The sequence below is a fragment of the Panthera pardus genome, unplaced genomic scaffold (assembly GCF_024362965.1).
Source record: "Panthera pardus isolate Hobbes unplaced genomic scaffold, ASM2436296v1 HiC_scaffold_16, whole genome shotgun sequence".
In the NCBI taxonomy this organism is placed as follows: domain Eukaryota; kingdom Metazoa; phylum Chordata; class Mammalia; order Carnivora; family Felidae; genus Panthera; species Panthera pardus.
This window is the reverse complement of record NW_026526721.1, coordinates 13,516,612-13,535,812: the sequence shown is the minus strand read 5'-3', so window position 1 is coordinate 13,535,812 and position 19,201 is coordinate 13,516,612. Positions and strand designations below refer to the sequence as shown.

Sequence of the window (19,201 nt, the reverse complement as noted above, 5' to 3'; positions counted from 1 at the left end):
TCTAAACGATACGCGCTAACTTAAAAGTCCACCCAAAAGCAGTCCAATGATCATCCCTTTGCTAGGCCTGACCTCGGTTCTGAAACAGAAGCTTCATGGAATAAAACTAAAAATGACCGCACACATTAAATGAAGCCTCAGGTGGCTGGTTAAAGAGAATGAAAGGAATCACAATACAAGAAAATAGGAGATCTAGAATGACAAGTGGAGGCCATATCTGTAACAGGTGAAGCATTCATGGATGAAATTGATAGATTAATAGAGCATTATCATTTTACAAGGTTAATAGCTGTGTCAAAGCCAAGAATACTGACCCAGGCTGCAAGGGGCATCCCTCAAAGACCCAGGCTACAGAAATAAAAAAACATTCATTAAAGAAGTCCTAATTTCTCAAACGCCGGCCAGGGCTATAGGTTGGGAATGACATTCAGAGAAGGGAACTTTCGAGGTAATAATGATAAAAATCAAAAGAATGTAAACCAGGATACATCAAAATTGACTCATATATATATGAACATGAAGAAGGAGATACCTAGTTCATCCTTATATTCCCCTATATAGATGGCATAAGAAGCTGGCATAAGTAGGAAAGTTAGTAACTATTTGTTCCATGAATGAAGTAAATAAACAAAAGAATGCCCATGAAGAATCATGAAAGAACAAAATGAACAGAGGGGGTGCTTGGAATCAGCACTGGTCCTTTGCTGGGAAAATCAGTGGACTTTGCCCCCGTGGGAACACTCAACAACAGTGGGGACAATTTTTGGTTGCGACACCTTGGGGGAGCTACTGGCATCTAGCAGGCAGAAGACAAGGATGCTGTACAGGAAAGCCTCCCACAACAAAGAATTATCCAGCCCCAAATGCCAATACTGTTGGCTACTGAGAAGCCCTGGGAGACAGATTTCACCATCAACAGTCACTGAATTTATTCATTCCATATATGATCATCAACATTATGATGAGACTCTCCAGGGACTTACAAGAATATAGAATAGCATTTCTTCTCCTTTTCCACTGGGCAGCATTTGAGGGCTGGACCATCTGCGTGGGACCAGAAGACGGTGGGCATGGGAGTCAGAAGCAGTAAAGCATTCAGGGATACGGAACACAGCTGGAGGCCCAGGCACTCACTAAGTTAAGGACCTGTGTCAAATGTGGATGGAAATAATCATGGGGGTGGGGAGGAAGATGACGTCAGGCTTGGGTATCAGCTTTAGAATCACAGAGAGCACATCTGGGGGGAGGAGGCATGATACCTTGCTGAAAGAGATATGAAAGATACACAGACAAAGCAGGCTTATCACAGTCACCAGCCATTTCTCCACTGACAATCTTTAGCTGGAGACGCTCCATTGAGAACAGGAAGGATGTTTAATCTCATTACAGCTTATCGAAAAGAAAGTTACAAATCCGCTTACAGGAAAAAGAATACAAGCACCACCACTGTCTACCAGTTAGGGTGAAGGACCTACAAAGTGAAGATATCTTTTCTACAGGTTTTCTGGTCTCATCATTACCTAAGAAGTGTTTCCTTTAACTCTAGAATGCTATATACGCTTTTTTTCCCTTCTTTCTTATATTATTTTTTAAGTTTACTTATTTATTTTGAGAGAGAAACCACAAGTGGGGGAAAAGGGGGAGAGAGAGAGAGACAGAGAGAGACAGAGACAGAGAGAGAATCCCAAGCAGGCTCCACACTCAGCACAAAGCCCAACGGGGCCAAACTCACAAACCATGAGATCGTGACCTGAGCCGAAACCAAGAGTCAGACGCTTAACCGATTGAGCCACCCAGGTGCCCCTCTGTCTGATATTACTTAATTTCTGCTTGGAGAGGGAGAAGAGCCTTGCCCTTGTTGCTTAGTGTTTCTCAAAAGGGGACACAGAACAGTGGGTTGGCTCCTCTGGAATCCCCTTGAAGCCTAACACACGGTATATATGTGATAAGTGCATGTTGCATAGAACTAAATCAGTCTTCACCTCATTGCCCATCTCTCAGGCCTAAAAGTAAAGACTCTCCTATAGTCACTTCTGGAGGAATCTTCAGGGCACCCTGGGTTCAAGAGTCTGAACTACCTGTGAGCACATATAAAACCTGCTGGTTTCAGGGCGCCTAGGTGGCTCAGTGGGTTGAGTGTCCGACTTCAGCTCAGGTCATGATCTCGGGGTTTGTGAGTTCGAGCCCCACATCGGGCTTGCTGCTGTCAGCATGGAACCTGCTTTGGATCCTCTGTCCCCCTCTCTCTCTCTGCCCCTCCCCGGCTTGTAGTCTCTCTCTCTCTCAAAAATGAACATTAAAAAAAAAAAAAAAATTGGAGGGGCACCTGGGGTTAATCGTCCAACTTCGGCTCAGGTTATGATATCATGGTTCATGAGTTCGAGCCCCACATTGGGCTCTCTGCTGACGGCTCAGAGCCTGGAGTCTGCTTCAGATTCTGTGTCTCCCTCTCTCTCTCTGCCCCTCTCCCGCTCATGATCTCTCAAAAATAAATAAACATTAAAAAAATAAATAAATAATTAAAAAATCCTGCTGATTTCATTCAGGGGCTGAGAGGTTGCACAAGACCCAACACAGGTGAAAGCCCACCAACATCAGAACCGAAGAGGTCCTCGGGCAGTGGCCGCCAGCCCCCGGCAGGGCTGCTCTTCGCATTAAAGGAAGGAAGGGTGCCAAGCAGTGGCCCTCTCCACACACCCCTGTACAAATGGGCGGTAAAGACACCCTATCCCTCATTATATTATCAGCTTCTTAACCTGCGGTTCTAAAAGCCACTGGTCTTGCTGCTTCTTTTTTTTTTTCAACGTTTATTTATTTTTGAGAGACACAGAGAGACTCAGAGAGACGGAGTGCAAGTCAGGGAGGGGCTAAGGGAGAGGGAGACCCAGAATCCGAAGCAGGCTCCAGGCTCCGAGCTGTCAGCACACAGCCCGACACAGGACTGGAACGTACAAACCCCAAGATCGTGGCCTGAGCAGATGTCGAACACTCAACCGACCGAGCTGCCCAGGCGCCCCTGGTCTTGTTTCTGAAAACCAAGGAAAGGAGAAGGAAATGAAAATGTGAGCACGGTTATGAGTCCCACCAAAAGCAATGAACCTAATCATGAATGTACGGTGCTTCTGTTCCAAAGAAATGCAACCAGTAGAGGGAGCACAGTCAACTTTTGTTTTTAACAATTTCCCAAGATCAGGATAAACCTGGGGACAGTGTTAAGTGATAGAAGGCACAAAAATAATCAACCATTACCACAAATAAGAAGATTTATGTAAAACTGTTTTGAAAAACTGTAAGTCATGACACCCTTATGAGGCATTTGTACTGTTCATGGATATTTACACAAGAGCCAGCTATACAGATGTAAGAAGGTCATATAACAAATAAATAAATACACGTTGGACAACAACATTTGGTAGGTGGGGGAGGAAACTCACAAAGGGCCAAACATCTCTCTTTCCCTTTGTCAGCTGAATTTACGCCCAGAAGCAAAAAATGATGGGGAGTTTATTTAAGTTATTTTCCCCATAGATTTTAATTCAGTCTTTATCGTGCTGTTTTCTAAATTTGACCTCCCATAGCCGACTTTTAAAATTCCTTTCAAACTGTGTCCTCAATGACACAAATGCCTTCCTTTTTTTTTTTTAAATAAAAAAAAATGTTTTTTTAATGTTTACTTGCTTTTTGAGAGAGACAGAGCGTGAGCGGGCGAGGGGCAGACAGAGAGAGAGCGACACAGAATCCGAAGCAGGCTCCAGGCTCTGAGCTGTCAGCACAGAGCCTGATGCGGGGCTCAAACTCATGAACCCTGAGATCATCACCTGAACCGAAGTCAGTTAACCGACTGAGCCACCCAGGCGCCCCCACAAATGCCCTCCTTAAGCAAGACTCTTCTGGATTTCTGTTCAAGGATCTTCAGAACCAACGTGATCAAACACCAGGGCAACTCAACCGAAAAAGCGTTGCAATCAGCAGAGCCGACAAGGTCCAAGAATTCGATGCCAGCCCCGGCAATGGTTCTTACCTGCACCTACCCCAGCACCTACCCCGGCAAGCGCAGACAGCTGTGGTGGGCTCCCAGGAACACGTCCACAACTGTCCACATCAACCTGCTGTCGCCCAGCAACAGCAAGCCCGCAGCCCAGCTGGAGAAAAAGAGCATTCTCCTCCTCAAGTTAGGGGAAGTCCACCAGGGGTGCCGACGAACACAGACGATCTGAACCCAAGCAGATGACCCCGCGCGATGACTGCAGACCCAAATCCAGATCCCCTGGATTATCCAGCATCGCTCTGGAAATTGAGAAGCTTCTCCATGAATACATTTTGTGGCTAGCTACCAACGGATTGCCAAGATCAATTTTTTTCTGTTTGAAACCGATTAAGGGGCGCCTGGGTGGCGCAGTCGGTTAAGCGTCCGACTTCAGCCAGGTCACGATCTCGCGGTCCGTGAGTTCGAGCCCCGCGTCAGGCTCTGGGCTGATGGCTCGGAGCCTGGAGCCTGTTTCCGATTCTGTGTCTCCCTCTCTCTCTGCCCCTCCCCCGTTCATGCTCTGTCTCTCTCTGTCCCAAAAATAAAATTAAAAAAAAAAAAAAAAAAAAAAAAGATTTAAAAAAAAAAAAAAAAAAAAAAGAAACCGATTAAAAGTCTGAATATGGATCCATCCGACCCACTCTTGTGCCGGACGGTGTGAGGATCACCAGGAACATGGACATGTTTGAAAACCCTTGACTCAGCGCCGGATGAGGCCTTCCTTCTCTCTGAGAGACAAACCGAGGCCCTTCCTTTCAGACAATGTCTTCAAGTGCAGACCCTCATTACATTTGATTGGATACAGGGGCACCCAAGTGCCTCAGTCGATCAAGCATCTGACTCTTGATTTCAGCTCAGGTCATGATCTCACAGTTTGTGAGTTCAAACCCCACATCGGGCTGTGCACTGAAAGTTCTGAGTCTTCTTGGGATTCTCTCTCTCTCTCTCTCTCTCTCTCTCTCTCTCTGCCCCTCCCCTGCTCATGCTCTCTCTCTCTCTCTCTCTCTCTCTCTCTCCCTCTCTCTCTATCTCAAATTAAATAGACTTTAAAAATTTTTGATTTGAGGGGCACCTGGGTGGCTCAGTCGGTTAAGCGGCCGACTTCGGCTCAGATCATGATCTCGTGGTCCGTGAGTTCGAGCCCCGCGTCGGGCTCTGCACTGACAGCTCAGAGCCTGGAACCTGTTTCGGATTCTGTGTCTCCCTCTCTCTGACCTTCCCCCATTCATGCTCTGTCTCTCTCTGTCTCAAAAATAAATAAACGTTAAAAAAAAATTAAAAAAAAATTTTTTTTTATTTGATACAAAAATGTTTTACAACTTAAATCTTACACCAACCTTAGTGACTTTGAATACGGTTTCCTACATCTGAAAACCAAATGCCTAACAAATAAGCAGAGTAATCCTGAAAAATATAAAATCAGAAACACACCAAGAAAATCTCACCAGCCTTTAAATGCCACCTGGACCCAGAGCACACTTCAGGGACTGAATGGGTAGCAAGTTCCTTACAATCCAGAGGCTTTGATTTTCTCCAACTATTAAATGGCAATATCCCAATTAATATTCTCTGGCCTCCTAGTTCTATCTTCCAGTTGTGTGTTTCCAGGATTGTAAAACTCCCATTGCTTTCATGGCCCCAAATGACAACGCCTTGCCCAACAACATTTGTCCCGCACGCCAAAGTCAAGAGTCTCAGGACTCACCGGTGGCTCACGCACTTATGACTGAAGCCAGGCTTGTAACTGGAGGGGAGAGGGGAAAAGGGAGGAAGTGCAATCCAAGGATAAAGGTAACAAAGAAGGCAAAGGAAAAGTCCATGAACCTCTAGCACTGAATAGCAATAAACCATATGGGGCCAGATGCTGTCCTGCCCACACACACAGCGAGGCTGTTGGTGCCAAAGGCCCCGTGAGCCTTGCACAAGAGGTACGTGTGGTTCGTGGGGGCGAGAGCATCTGGGTTTTCCCTGGCGTGGGCTCTTTCAGACACCTCTCTGCTCGGCAGCAATAAACAATAATAATTATTATTGGCACTAACAGTGAGATCGTGCTGAATAAACTCATGTAAGAAGATAAGAAGTCAAGTTCTAATTTCAGTCCTGCCTTCTCTCCAAAGAATGTGCAGCCGAGATCGCCTTACAATCCTCAATGTAGCCCCGAGGGAGTGTTCCCAGGGGGCGTTCAGGGAGCAGTCCCACTGAGGAGGCCTCGTTTGGTCAAGGGAGAAGCCAGGGTGTGTAATGAGAGGGCCTTGTTCAAGTCCGGGCCTCCTCCAACAAGCAGAGCCAAGCCATGTGGCTTCCCTTTCGGTAAAATGGGAAGTTGAAATCGACGCCTAAGGACAACCCATCGGGTTGTGTGGATAAACAGGCTTTGCGTGGGGCACATGCCCAGAGCTTTCCTTAAGAGGTACTAAACGTACAAATACAATTTGCAGTCAGGAAATAAGCAACCATGTTACTGTTTTAAATGTTTTTGAGGTTTTCGTATTGCTATTTGGGTCACGGATAGAAGTATAGTTCAGATACTGGTTATGCACCTGGTGAGAGAGTGGGGGCCCTTCCAACACCCCGGGGCCTCAGAGAGACCCCGTGAGCCCTTGCTCGAGTCCCTGTTGTGGGGAGGCAGCAAGCCCCCTCATGAGGATTGCCACAGCGAGACACAGAGGCCCTTGGAACTCACCAAAGATAACCAACATTAAGAGGACTTGTTTTGGGGGCTCTTGGGTGGCTCAGTCGGTTGAGCGTCTGACTTCGGCTCAGGTCATGATCTCACGGTTTGTGGGTTCGAGCCCCACGTCGGGTTCTATGCTGACAGCATGAGACCTGGAGCCTGCTTCGGATTCTTTATCTCCCTCTCTGCCCCTCCTCCCACTCATGCTCTGTCACTATCCCTCAAAAATAAGATAAAACATTAAAAAAAAAAAAGTACTCGTTTTTATGGTTGATGATTTTGATTTTTATTTTATATTAAAACATTAATTATCCTTTCATAGTTCATGGGCCAAAACCTTTTGGAGGAAGGGTAGGTGGGAACAAGGTGAGATAGATAGTACGGACACACATAGCACATGGGTGCGATGGTGACGTGAAAAGGACCATGCCCATGGATGTGTTTCTAGCACCTGACATCTTACACAGTCCTCTGCTCAGGACAGGCCCATAATCAGTGAAAATTAGGTGACTTTTTTTTTTAACTTTTTAAATTTTCTATTTAATTTTTAATGTGTATTTATTTTTGAGAAAGAGAGAGAGACAGAGCTCAAGCAGGTGAGGGGCAGAGAGAGAGGGAGACATGGAATCCAAAGCAGGCTCCAGGCTCTGAGCTGTCAGCACAGAGCCCGACACAGGGCTTGAATTCACAAGCTGTGAGATCATGACCTGAGCTGAAGTCAGACGCTCAACCGACTGAGCCACAAGGCGCCCCTAAAATTAGGTGACTTCTAATGTCAGAGAAAACATGCAAATGAGAATCTACTTGTCTTGCTTTCCTTTCTAAGAACATAGACATTTGATTTTATGGACCTTTTGAGTACTTGGTGGCATTTTCCCTAACGTAAACAAAACTCCAACATGCAAAGATTATTTTCAATCAGAAAATACAACAAGCGTATATCTTAGAATATCAAGTGAACAGGGTGGGCAACACAGAGGCGCAGACCCAAATACATAAGAGTGAGGAAGGGCTTCTGATTATTCACCCATTTGAGGTCAGAAGGGTTAAGTGAGTCACTCAGGCTCACATAATAAAATAATGGCAGATCCAGTCTAGAACCCAGATCTACTGAAACAAATCTGCTGTATGTCCTGCCCACTCCATTATTCCCTCCTTAAAAAAAAAAAAAAAAAAAAAAAAAAAAAATCCATCAAATAAACATTAAATGCAGTCTGTGCATATATAATTTGGCCCCAACACAGTACAAAAGGCACATATAAATAAAGAATGATAGAAATTGAGCCCATCGAAAAGTAATAAGCAAACCATAATAACTGGATGCCTGAGACACTGCTTGGCTCAGCCCCAGATGGCCAACAAGAGGCTCAGAGACCTAAGACGGAAGGACGCAGTCAAGCCGGGACGGCTGAAGGCAGCCTGATTCAGCAACAGCCAGCATCCTCCCAAACAAATTACAGTGCTAGGCTTGGCGAGACTGCAGGTAAGGCTGGCGGAGACGCAGGACAGATTCGTACGTACATGCCCAAGGGGTCATGTGGGCATCCTGGCCAAAGACAAGGCCTCCTCCGATTTCCGCCCAAGAAATTAAAACCTGTCTCTACAGATACTACAACGGATACTGCAAAACAGCATCCTTTCGCCTGCACCAGAACGTGCACCTGTAGCCCTCTGCACGGTTGGCAAAACGTGTCAACAGCCCAGGTGTCCATCCGCAGATGAACAGATGAACAAAAGGGGGCCCATCCATACGACAGATGAATACACGGCCATCAAAAGGAATGAAGTTCAGAACAGGATCCAAAAGGATGAATCTTGAAAAGATTCAAAGCAAAACAACGCTTTGCATAATTCCGCTGATACGAAATAACTACAAATCGGCCAATTCAAATTCTCCGAAAGGAAGACTCCAGGTTACCAAATGCCGGGGGTGGGGGGGGGGTGGGGGAAGGGGACAGGGGGCATGGGAATCACAGCATAATGGTTGGAGCATTACTGTTTCAGCCACGAAAGAGTTTGGGACATAGATAGTGGTGATCATGGTAGAATACTTTGAATGTAATCAATGCCACGGAACAGTACGTGTAACAATGGTCAAAATGGCAAATTTTATGTTACGTAGATTTTACCGTAACTTTTTTTTAAAGATCCCCCCCCCAAAAAAAAAGAAAGAAAAGAAACCCCACATCATTTTCAATCTATTGGCTCAGGACCACATAGCTTTTCAAGACATTGCTGCTCAAAAACCAAAAGGAATCAAAACATTAATCTAAGCACATTAACCAGCTTTAAAATGTACCTGTTCTCCCTGTCACTTTACCAGGATCTTAATCTCATAACTAAAAGAGCAGATTTTCTCTGATTGTAAGAGATTAAATAGGATTGTCTAACCGATGAAATTCAGGCTGTTACAATTATAACGACGAAATTCAGGCTTTTGCAATTATAACGACGAAATTAAGGCTTTTGCAATTATAAAGGTAAAACAAGGAATACCTCTTCGCATGCAAAGCTTTCACAGCGCGCAGGGCAGGCATCACAGTCACACCTGTAGGCAACACCCCTGACCCTACATCAGCTTCCCCCAACCTGTTCCCATCCTAATTTCAAAGCAGATCAAGAAACCTACAAGGGGTGGACCGAAGTCCGGCACCATCAGAGTGAGAGAAATAAATCAAACTCAAGTGACCAATTGAATACATGAAATGGCACACATCTGGGCAACCACATTTTGCACATTTGACGGACCCGAAATGGCCAGGAATTCCTTTTCTAGTCATAAGCCCATCACCTAACCCTTGGAAAGCCTCAGCCTCTCATCTCTCAAGTGGGTTATAATAGTATTTCGCTCGTGACGCTACTCAAGAGTGAATCACGTTTCCTGAGCACTTCGTGAAAACCACAGGGCTGGTTGGGGGAGGGGAGGCTGCTCATCCATTTTTGTACCCGGTCCTCATGCCAACAAAGCATAGACACTAGACCCATTTCACAGATAGAGAGACTGAGGCACAGAAAGGTTAAGTGAACTGCACAAAGCCGCCTGGCACGCAGGAGTCAGGTCTGAAATTCCAACCTGGTCTCTCTGAGGCGGGGACGGTAGCTGTCCCTCATTTGACTGCTACATCTGGCCTATTTCTTGTCACCTTGCGTGTGTTTTTATTATCGCCATCATCTTTAGCAGTCACACATGCTGGGCTTGCAACGTCAGAGAGCCGAATCTGACTCTCGAAGCTTGAGCTTGCTCACGGGGTACCTCACGCCCCTCTCAAGACCAAACGTAGCAGGCAAGCGACATACTTCGGGGCTTGCCACGAAGCTCCTGGCAGGTAACCGTCACTCTGTGATGAACAAGGTATCTAAGAGAAGCAAGTGAAACTGGGCAACAAAGAATATGCACAAGGTATGTGTAGGAATCTCATAAATGGATTCACTGGACCCTCTTGAAGAACCAGGTTCCCCTGCAAAAGGTAAGTTCAAGGTCTGGAGTGAGATAATTGACCATTAGGTGGTTATTTTATACTCCACCGTTCACAGTGGTGGTTCATGATAAAAAAAAAAAAAAAAAAAAAAAAAAAAAAAAACATAAGGAACAGAATTTTTGCTCCCACTCTCCCAGACTTCCCAGTAAAACATGGCAGGTGACTCACAGGATGACACAGTGTCTCCGATGCAGGCACCGAGAGTGACACACGCCAGCCATTTGGTGTGGGGTAGGCTCACACAAGCAGGTGGACAGACTTCACCAGATCACCTGAAACACCAAGGCTCAGCCTTCCCCTCCCAGCCATCTGGTTTCTGAGAAACAGGATTTCCTCCACATTGGGTGGCAATGACAGAATCCTTGCTGAGGGCTGGCCTGAGGGCCGGCCATGATCAAGACAAGCCATCTCCAACTTTCACTGTTCTAGCTCCAACGAAGTCACACACCTTTCTTAGACTTGGGCGTATGATTCAGACTTCTGGCTCCTGCCAAAGCCCTGGACCCTGAGTGCCTTTGTTCTTTTTTCTGGCCACAGATGGAACTCAGCCCCCTTAAAGAACAACTGTAAACTTTTGCCCACAGAACTTCCCATTGGGCAAAAATTAGTCAGGTTGGCTGGGTCTGAGGTCAGCAACCTCCTGAAGGAACACTCACCAGACAGCCTACCCTATCCCCAAGAAAGTCAAATATAACTGTTAATGAACTGCCCATTTCCACAGTCTCATAGATACATATTGACACATACATAGATCCTATTGGATCATTCTATTTCTTAATATTAACCAAGAACAAGATTCCTGGTCTTTAGCATTAGCATCGGCTTTGTTTTCATAAGGACTTGGTACCAACTTGTGCTATTTGCTTCCATGGGGACTCACCTTTACTCTGAGCATACACGTGACCTTGGACTTGAGGTCTTTGTTCACTGTCACCTTCTCAGTGAGATATTCCTAGCCACTCCCCAACCTTTCCCCCACCCCTCACCACCACCACTCTCCCCTGGCTCATTTCCCTTCTCACTTCCCTAATTCATTGTTTGTTCCTGTAAACATACGTGGGCAAGGATGTTGATCCATTCTTCTCCCAACTCTATCTTGAGTGCCTACAAGAAAGTTTAGCACATGGCAGACCCTCAACAAATATTTGTTGACTTCAACTGAATACACTCTCGTCATGATAACGAAGACCAGAAGCATGATCAGAACCACCCAGGCCTGAGATCGCTCCTTGAATTCCAGAAATAAAGTCCTGTACCACTTCCTTCTGAACCCCAAACAACAGGAAGAGAAACAGGAAACAAGGAGGGAAGTGTACATTTATTCCAACAATATGCAAGTGCTTGGACTTTCAAACGTAAGCTAAGGATTTTCAAGATGCAGCATGCTAAATCTCTGAAACGTCATTTTGTTAACCCAAAGACCAGTAATCTCTCCATACAGTCAACATCATGCATCCCACCCTCAGCTCACCACCTCCCATTTTACCAGACCAACCCCCTCAGACCACCACCTTGGAGTGGCCCTCAAAGCCATGCTGCTTCACAGTCCTCCCGGGTCTGTCACTGAGTTCCCTTCCTTAACTCCCTGGCCCCTCTACCACTTGGTCACATCCATCTGACAAAGATACCAACCTGGTTAGATCCAACCAACTAATTCCCCGGTGGGTACCTGCACTCAGAGAGCTAAACAGTCCACTGGTCCTCCTTTAAACCCATGACCACTAACGGTAAGTCCGCCCTAAATGAAAGTGGCAATCTCATACCAAAGTTCCCAGTCCATCCACCCCTTCGTGAAGTTCACATCTACCCTTCTTGTCTCAAGTGCCCAATAATCTCTCCTCACTTTTCTCAGTGGATGATCCCTTGTCCTCCTCCTGTGAGAAAACTGAAGCAACTGGATAGGACTATCACAACTTCCAAGCCTGTGTATATACACCAACAAGCGTCTGTCTGTACCCAAATGCTCTACAGGAAACAATCCACATCCCATCTAAAACCAATCCCTCCTCCTGTGACTAGACCCTACACAACCCCTTCCTGCACTCAAGGACAATGTTCCAGCAATTTCCCTCTCTCTCCTCTACATTATCAAATTTCTTTGCTCTCCTGGAGCGTCCCAGCAGTAGGAAGAGATGCCTTTTTCCTCTAAATCCAAATCCCCTGTCAACACGCCCACCAGTGCCACTACACTCTGAGCAACCATCTTCCCTCTGCTAGGCTAGAGCAAAACTCCTTAACAAGTCTCCCTGTTTATACAGTCCAGTCTCACCCAAGAGCCAGAGGGGTCTCTCTGATGTGCAAATCAGAGCACACTAACCTCTGCTCAATCAAGGGGTAAAAGCCAAATTCCCTGGAAGGGTCTACGAAGCCTGTCATCTCCCACCTCCTGCTCCTTCTCCCCTTGCTCATGTCATGTCAGCCACACTTGGCCTCTCTGATGTTCCCTGAACTTTCCAGACACACTCCCTCTTTCTGGAAAACTCCAGATACTCATTTAGTTAATACCTTTAAGTCCTCATTCAGATGGTATTTTCTCATGACTGTATCCTAACTGGCTCGAACCTTCCCCCCCCCAAAATGGCCCCTCTTCCCAAAGCAGCTCTACTTTTCCTTTTTTCCATGACAATTTTGCTATCTTTTTTCTAAGTTTACTTATTAATTTTGAGAGAGGGCGCAGGCGTGTAAGTGTGCACATGCAAGCAGGGTAGGGGCAGAGAGAAGGAGAGAGAGAATCCCAAAGCAGGCTCCCTGCTCTCAATGTGGAGCACGAGGCAGGGCTCAATCCCAGGAACCGTAGGACCATGACCTGAGCCCAAGTCAAGAGTTGGATTGAGCCACACAGGTGCCCCTACTTTTCCTTTTTACGAGAGCACCTACCACCTTCTAGCACGTTATAGCATTAAATTAATTAAAATAAAGAAATATTAATAACTAAATACGATTAACAAACAATTGTTTATTATTTAATGGTAATGCACAAAGACAAGGATATTTGTCTCTTTTGATCACTGAAGTATCCCAACAACTTAGGACAGTGCCCAGCACAATGCAGGACCTAAAAGACCAAATGCTGAGTGAATAAAACACTATTTCCTTTTCCTACCAGTTGGCAGAATGAAGTAGGGAAGGACAAAAATATGAAAAATAAAGAAAGAGAAAGTAAAAGAGATACTACAGTGAGCAAGTCTAATATTCAGGAAAACAAAGAGAACTGGGCAGAAAAGATACAGGCTGGGAATTTCCCCAGATGCACAATAGACACCAACCCACAGATTCCAGGAGCCCTACAAACCCCAAAGAGAAGAAAGAAGAAGAAACTTACACCTAGACATGTCATAGTGGAACTGGAAAAACCGAAGAGAAAATCTGTACAAAGAGCAGGAGGAAGCCTGCGGGCCTACCCGGAGACAACCTTGGGCTGCCAGCTGACTCCTCACCACAAACAAGAGCCAGAAGATGAGCTGTTATCTCCTAAGTGTTCAAGGAAAATAACTGCCAACCTAGAATACCATGCGGAGTAGAAATAAAGACTATCTGGAACAGAGATAAAATAATAATATCTTGGGAGGTTTCAAGTAATATGAAAGAACACAAGCTATGCCACAACAATATCCTAATACCAGGTAGGAGTAAAAGGAGTTAAAATACTCTAATGCCCCAGGATTGTCTGGAAGGGATAAAAGTACCAATTTATATAAGACTTTGTAATCTAAGTTAATGATGGTAATCTTGGATCAGAAAGAGATTTTAGGGGTACCTGGTTGACTCACTTGGTGGAACTTGCAACTCTTGATCTCAGGGTTGTGGGATCAAGCCCTATGTTGGGTGCAGAGATGACTTAAAATCTTTAGGTGGCTCAGTTGGGTAAGCATCCAACTCTTATTTTTGATTCAGGTCATGATCTCACAGTTGTGAGATTGAGCCCCGTGTCTGGTTCCGTGCTGAGCGTAGAGCCTGCTTAAGATTCAGTCTCTCTCTCTCCCCCCTTCTCTCTCTATCCCCGACACCTCTGCCCCTCTCCCGTGCACACACATACTCTCTCTCTCAAAAAATTACAATAAAGAAATAAAATAAAATCCTTAAAAAAGAGACTTTATTTAAGATCAACGTAAAAGTAAATAATAATTCTGATTACATTCAGACTGAAAATGCATTTATTTAAAAAATAATTATTTATCTTAAAAATAAGTAAGAGAATGAAAGACAGGCCATGCTGGGAAACCATATTTGCAACTCATACAACCCACAAAGGCATATTATCCAGAATACGTTAAACACACATGCACACACGCACGCGCACACACACGCACACAGAAATCAATAAGAAAAGATCAACTACCAAATGGAAAATTACAAGTGATTTGAACTGGCAGTCCACAAAAAAGGATATTCCAAATGACCGATAAACCTATGAAGAGGGAGGGGCTTAATGCTACTGATCATCAGGAAAATGTAAATTAAAATCAAGAAATCCACTTATTACCAGAATAGCTAGAATTCAAATGAGTGATAATGAGGTGTCCGTGAGGACATGATGCAACAGGAACTCCCTTACCCTCCTAGGGAGAATGTAACTACCTAACCTGTAAAAGATGAAGAATCAGCAATTCCGCTCCGAGAGATACCCCAAGAAATGCATGCCTACGTGCTCTAGGGAAGATGTCCCAGAAAGTTCTTTCTTTGCAGCATTATTCACAATAGCCAAGCATTAGAACTTACCCAAGTGCTCAACAGTCTTAGAATGGCTACATTAGTTACAGTCTATTCACACAATACAACCATGTAATAACAGATATGGAGCTACACACAAAAGAAATGTATCTCATTTTTTAAAAAGGTGAGGAAATGAAACCAGACCTAGAATGGTAAGTAAAAAATGATTCCATTCATATAAGGTTCAAGAACAAGCAAAACTAAACTGCAGTGCTTAGAGATACATGTTTGAGTCACACAACTGTGAAAAAAGCAAAAACACAATTCCATAAAAGTCGAGCCCAATTACTACCCTTAGAAGGTGGGAGGAAGCACCTGGGTGGCTCAGCCCGTTAAGCATCCAACTTCGACTCAGGTCATGATCTTGTGGTTCGTGGGTTCAAGCCCCACATTGGGCTCTGTGCTGACAGCTCAGAGCCTGGAGTCTGCTTTGGATTCTGTGTCTTCCTCTCTCTGTCCCTCCCCTGCTCTCACTCTCTCTCAAAAATATATAAACATTAAAAAAAAAATTTTTTTACATTAAAAAAAATTTTTAAGAGTAGGTAAAATCATATTAAAACTATCTTAGAGAAAAAATATTTCCCACCAAATATTAACCCCCCTCCCATACAAGAAAGCCTCTTAATTTTAGGCTCTAGGTATAAAATCCTGTATAAATAACTTCTTCATTAAATCTCTGTAAAGTTCAGTAAGGCAGATAATGACACAAAAGATAACGTATTTGTTCTAAAGAAGATACTTAGTTCATGAAGGCATTCTCCTCCAACTATTCAACCAACAGTAGATCATATGGTTATACATGCAGGTGACTCTTCTTTAAGCAATATTGTCAGAGACATAATTGATTAGAGGGATAGATAGGTAAGTAGGTAGGTAGGTAGACAGACAGATAAAGTATGTATGTATTTCTGTATGTATATACCCACACACACATATATATACACATGAATATGTGGCCAACCTAAGAATATACCCCTTGCTGTGACTTTATTTAAAAATAAAAGAAGCATTTAAGAGGGGACTCAGTACACCCACTCTCTTCCCCACCTCTGGTGTCACTGGACTGGACAAGCTTCGGGATCTGATGCTTACAACCCAGAAAGGAAGTGGGAAAGGTGTGGTGGTTGTCCCTACATTGAGCCCAAAGATTCAAGCCATTCACCCAATACTGCCTTTCTCTTCAGAATGAATCATGGATCCATTACCTATGAATATGCTATATTTTTATGTTTAAAGGAATGCCCATCTATCACTTCTTTTTTCTTTTAAGTTTATTTATTTATTTTGAGACAAGTGGGGAGAAGGGGCAGAGGGAGAGGGAGAGAGAAATCCCAAGCAGGCTCTGCCCTGACAGTGCAGAGCCCATGTGGGGCTCGAACTCATGAACCACGAAATTGTGAGCTGAGCTGAAACCAAGAATCACACTTTTTTTTTTATTTTTTTTTAACGTTTTATTTATTTGTGAGACAGGGAGAGACAGAGCATGAACAGGGGAGGGTCAGAGAGAGGGAGACACAGAATCCGAAACAGGCTCCAGGCTCTGAGCTGTCAGCACAGAGCCCGACGTGGGGCTCGAACTCACGGACCGCGAGATCATGACCTGAGCCGAAGTCGGCCGCTTAACCGACTAAGCCACCCAGGCGCCCCAAGAGTCACACTCTTAACTGACTGAGCCACCCAAGTGCCCCCACCTCTCACCTCTTGAGGCAATGAGCACCCTATCTTTCCTACCTGCACCATGAGGCAGTTAATTGCTTTATTTTCTAATTAGTATCCGGCCTATAAAATAAAACATCAAGTTCTCTGATGTCTTTTTTGCCTAAGATCAGTGATGAGGACCCTTCCTTTCCTCCTTTATTTGTGACTACTTTTCTCTGAAGAATACCTCCACACTTTCTTCTCCGCCATCCCCAGGCACAAAGATGGGCATGATCCAGGGAGGGAAAAATCACTGAACCTCAAGACAATGGACATAGTGATTGGTCCAGAGGTGGGTTAATGATCTACACCAGTCAATCAGAGAACTTTTAAAACTGAGAATATCAGCCTAGAACTGCTGGCAGCCATGCCTCTCCCAGGCTCAAGCCAGACTGAGAAAAACTAGTCTGATACGGGAGAAAACAAAGATGAAAACCAGAAAGAGAGGCCTGATATGCTGGACTTCTCCAGGTCCAGTTGTCCCCTATCATCAGCTTTATCATGTTCCTTATAGGGACCAATTCGTTTCCACTTAAATCAACTTGGGTTTCTTTCTTTCCTTTTTTTTTTTTTTTTTAAATGTTTATTTATTTTTGAGAAAGAGAGCACAAGCAGGGCAGGGACAGAAAGAAGGGGGGACAGAGGATCCGAACCAGGCTCCATGCTGACAGCAAAGAGCCCAATGCAGGGCTTGAACCCATGAACTATGAGATCATGACCAGAGCCGAGGTCGGACACTCAATGGCCTGAGTCACCCAAGGAGCCCCAACTTGGGTCTCTAACCCTTGAAACAAAAGGTCTAACTAATAGAATTAGGGTTTTCTTTCTGGGTTTTGTTTTGTTAGTTTGTTTTCGAATGGACTTGCTGTTGGTGTTGCCATTTTGCTGGGGGTAAGAAGCAAAGATCTGCCTATGGGACTCACAGCACACCTCCATACTACATGTTCTTGAAAAAATAGTTTGCGAGTCCCTAAGCTTTCTCTTTTCGTGTCTTTCACAACTGTTCTTTATGTGTCTTCTTCCTGCCTTATTCCTTATTTATTTCTTTACTTAATTCTTGTTTTCCCTTTCCTAAATGCTGAATGACCACATGGTGACTGTCCTAGATTTTTCTCTCTTCTGTGACAATGCTGATCACCCCCGAATTAAAAAGTGAACATGCAGGGGTGCCTGGGTGGCTCCGTTGGTTAAGTGTCTGACTTTGGCTCAGGTCATGATCTTGCAGTCAGTGAGTTCAAGCCCCGTGTCGGACTCTATGCTGACAGCTTGGAGCCTGGAGCCTGTTTCGGATTCTGTGTCTCCCTCTCTCTCTGCCCCTCCCCTGCTCCTTCTCTGTCTCTCAAAAATAAATAAATGTTAAAAAAATTTAAAGAATTGAACATGGAACAGCAGCTGGAGGTACTTTTGCAGTATGAAGATGATGATCTTTGAGTCCTTCCAAAAGAAAGCTCTCTGGTTTTGAGGACACTCCAAGCTTGGGGCAACCAAAGGAAGTGCCTCTGAAAACCACACAACATGCAACGGAACCACAGAAAGAAAGAAAAAAAAAGAAAAAAAAGCCTTTTCCTGTACATTTTCTGAAACATTTTGCTTCAAGAGAGATCAGTGGTGTTGGATTTCAAGAAAGAAACATTATGAGGAAAAGCGTACAGCAAAACAGCTTCATGATGACACGTGCAAATGTTCACGGCCACAGGAGTCATTTGCATTGACTTCACACATCTCTCCATTATCTTGATAATACAGAATTTCAGCAATTAACAGGAAGGTAAAAACGCATTCCTAGTTACACCAAGCTATCACTCTCTTCATTTCATGGTAAGCTTCCCAGTACTGCCAGTTCCTACAGACAAGATTAGAGGCCCCAGCACTGCATTGTTCTACATTTCTATGTGCCACCAAAAATTAAAAAGTATCCCAGGTGGGGACAATTTGTTAAGCAAAGGGCCATTTGAAAATGACATTGCTTGTAGATAGCTCTCTCACAGCTTAATGAATGGGGCTCCAGTTCTCAATCTGAAATTGTGATTAAATGAAGTGCATCTTCAAGGAAGGAAGAAAAAATGGATGATGGATGGATGGATGGATGGATGGATGGATGGATGGACAGATGGATGAGTGGTTGGCTGGCTGGCTGGCTGGACAGACAGTTGGATGGATGGATGGACAGATGAGTGGTTGGATGGGATAGACAGACAGATGGGTGGATGGATGCATGGATGGATGGATGGATGGAATGAGAATGGTGACAGTCACAACTAAGTGGCTGTATGCTGATGGAGGGGAGAGGAAGGAAGACAGGTAAAACACACCATAATTAAGTAATGACACAGTCCAGAGGGGGCCAATTTTTCTGTGAAGAGCCAGATAGTAAATATTTTAGGCATTGTGGGTGTTCTGGGCTGAAATGGGTCCCCCCCCAAATTTATATGTTGAAGTCCTAACCTTGAATACCTCAGAATGTGTCCATATATGTATGGAAATAGGGTCTTTAAAGAAGTAATTAAGTTAAAATGAGCCCATTTGAGTGGGTCCTAATCCAATATGATTGGTGTCCTTTTAAAAGGAGAAGATTTGGAGACAGACAATTAAAAGGAAAGACTACATATG

The 19,201-nt window shown here is 44.5% G+C and overlaps 1 protein-coding gene across 6 annotated transcripts in view; it reads right to left on the bottom strand.

The window, feature by feature from the left end:
• TIAM1 (TIAM Rac1 associated GEF 1) overlaps positions 1 to 19,201 on the bottom strand; it is a 391,533-nt gene that overhangs the window by 205,258 nt on the left and 167,074 nt on the right. The gene's annotated exons all lie outside the window — the stretch shown is intronic.